Source organism: Phacochoerus africanus, chromosome 2 (genome assembly GCF_016906955.1).
Source record: "Phacochoerus africanus isolate WHEZ1 chromosome 2, ROS_Pafr_v1, whole genome shotgun sequence".
Lineage (NCBI taxonomy): Eukaryota > Metazoa > Chordata > Mammalia > Artiodactyla > Suidae > Phacochoerus > Phacochoerus africanus.
Window position 1 is genome coordinate 272,423,376 of NC_062545.1, and position 2,558 is coordinate 272,425,933.

A 2,558-nucleotide genomic window follows, 5' to 3' on the forward strand; every position below is an offset into this window, starting at 1 on the left:
CCCGGCATCTGGGGGTCTGCCCAGACCGGCCTCTGCTCACAGACAAGAATCAATCTAGTTTTTAAAGGCACCTGCTCCAAGGGTGGAATTCCCCCTGGGAATAATCAGACATTTATTTATTCATAGCCTTCTGGCTGGGAGGAGAGGCCCTCCCACCCAGGACTCAGCAGGGTCCAGCTGCCTCACCGTCCCTCTCTCCTCCCCACTGCACTATACTCAGAAGAGAACCGGCCTCGCCTCGTGGCTCTCTCCACAGCCTTCAGGCTGTGTGCCCCAGGACAAGTGACTCCACTTCTCTGAGCCTCAGTTATCAACTCGACTAAGGTGAAGAGTACACCTGCTTTGTGAGGTTGATGAGGATTAAATGGTAAAAGGGGAGGAAAACCCTTCTTCTTTCAGGAGTCATTTCTGTAGCTTGTTTCTAGAGACGTTTCTTCAAGCCTGCAGAGCCCCAGAAACTGAGAGGAGGAGGCAAAGCCACATTCTCTTTGGAGGGTGAAACCTGCTCTTGGTGTGGCTTCTGCAACTGCCATTGGCCCTTGATAACCATTCTTCTCTTCCATTGGGAGAGGGAGAGGGAGAGGGAGAGGATGCTGCCTGAGTGGTTTCCACCATTAAAAAAAAGAAAGGAGTTCCCTGGTGGCTCAGCGGGTTAAGGATCAAGTGTTATCATTGATGTGGCTCTGGTCACTGGTGTGGCGCATGTGAAGTGTCCAGAAAGAAGAGATAAACCCTTCTTGTTGGCCCCACCACCATCATTATCATCCTGGCAGCCCTCCTGCCTGCTGTCAGCCTTCTCGCTTAGCCTCCGGGTCACAGAGAAACTGAGGCCCAGGGTGGGGAAGGGCTTTCTCAGAGTCACACAGCAGGGATGCTCTCAGGTCCCCTCATGTGCACTTGGCTCCCCGTCTCTTCTTCGCTCCTTCCCACCTATCCTGGCGTGCCGTGCCCAGGGTGGAGCCCCTGGCACCCAGTCCTGTCTGGGCAGAGCCCAGGAGAGAAGTGAGCAGCGGGTTGGAGGAGAAGGCACAGAGGCCCAGCGTTCTCAGCCCTGGCTCTTTGTCTGCTGCTTTGTGATGGTAAGTGCAGCTCCTAAATCAGTTCTGTGACACTGTTATTGTTGCCCAGGGCGCAGAGAGTCTAAACTTTTCCCCTGAGGTCAAGAATGTGGCCAGTCCCCAAGCCGCCCCGGAGCAGGGGCTTGGGTGGCTGGGGGTGGGGCTGGGGCCTCGCCCCGAGCTGGGGCGAGATGTTGGGGGGAGGGGGTCAGTGGGAACAAAACGCTTTGAAATGCCTCCTCTCCATCACTGCCAACATTGTCCGCTGCCCGCGGGGGGCCTGGCACCGCCTTGCCGGGGCTCCGGCCCCCAGCCCTGGCCAGGCCCGGCCCGGCATCTGAAAATGGACAGAAGGTTATTGTCCCTTCTCGCGGCCCTTTGTCTGCCCCAGTTCCAGATGTCTAGGCTGGGACTAGGGAGCTGACCCATGGTGGGCAGGGGGGAGGGGACAAAGGGGGAGAGCACGGGTCACTGCATCCTGAGGGGTCGTTCCCAGACCCTGAGATCCCACCCAGCCACGGCCCCGTCACCTTCGGGGCCGTCTCAGCCCCGGGATTGCCTCCTTTCCTGTGGCTGTCCTCCTCTTCCAGACAGACCAGGTTCTGGCCTCAGAAGAGTGAAGACCAGGGCACCTGGGGGTCCCCACTGCTTTAGCTCCCTCACTGTGTGAGCTGGGCAAGCTCTGCCCCCTCTTGCCACCTGCTATCCCCCTGTGGGTATCACTGGACCAGGGGGCCTTCATTCGCAAGCAGTGACAGAGCCCTCTCGGGGGCCAGCTCCGCGCTGGGTGTGGGGGCCCACAGTGGTGGGTGGGCCACTCAGGTCCTTCCAGATTGTGGGTACAGGTCGTCATAGCGAGAAGTAACTTAGGAAGAGGAAGGGGGTACCCGGCTCACCGCTTCACCTGCGTTAGCCCGGCCTTCCTTTCACAACAAAATCCAGCACACAGGAGAGACTGTTCTTATAATCACTCTCCAGCTTTGGATGCTGGGAATCAGAGAGGCAAAGTCCCTTGCCCAAAGCCAGGCTGCCAGGAAGCCGCAAAGCTGGGCTTCTAGCCCAGGCTGACCACCGCCACCAAGAGGAATGAACTGCTAATGAATACTTGGAAGCGGCTGAGCGCAGAGCCAGACTCCAGACTCAGCCTATGGGGCAGGCGGCGGGGTGTGAATTCTACTCCTCAGCCTCCCATTTCCCAGACCGCACCACTGAGGCCCTGCCCTGAGAAAGAAAGTCTCGGGGGAGAGGCTTGGGGAACCTTAAATAGCAACACCAACAGGGATTCCAGGGCCGGCCAGGGAGAGGCAGGTTGTCGGGTTTGGGTTTCAAACCCCAGTTCTGTGTGGGTTTGGGCTTCACAGGGCCTGGATTTCTCATCTATAAAATGAAGATGTCCCCTGCTTCCCAGAGATGTTGTGAAAATGAAGTTACAGGATACACTGAAGGCATTTAGCACAAGACCTGGCACATAGCAGACTGTTAATGACAGCTATTACTATA

General features: G+C 57.4%; 1 non-coding gene across 1 annotated transcript; it reads left to right on the top strand.

The window, feature by feature from the left end:
- Nucleotides 1-380: 380 nt before the first annotated feature.
- LOC125121805 (small nucleolar RNA U3) lies at nt 381-606 on the top strand. Its single transcript, XR_007133658.1, has one exon. It is a non-coding gene; the product is annotated as a small nucleolar RNA U3 (small nucleolar RNA).
- Nucleotides 607-2,558: the final 1,952 nt, after the last annotated feature.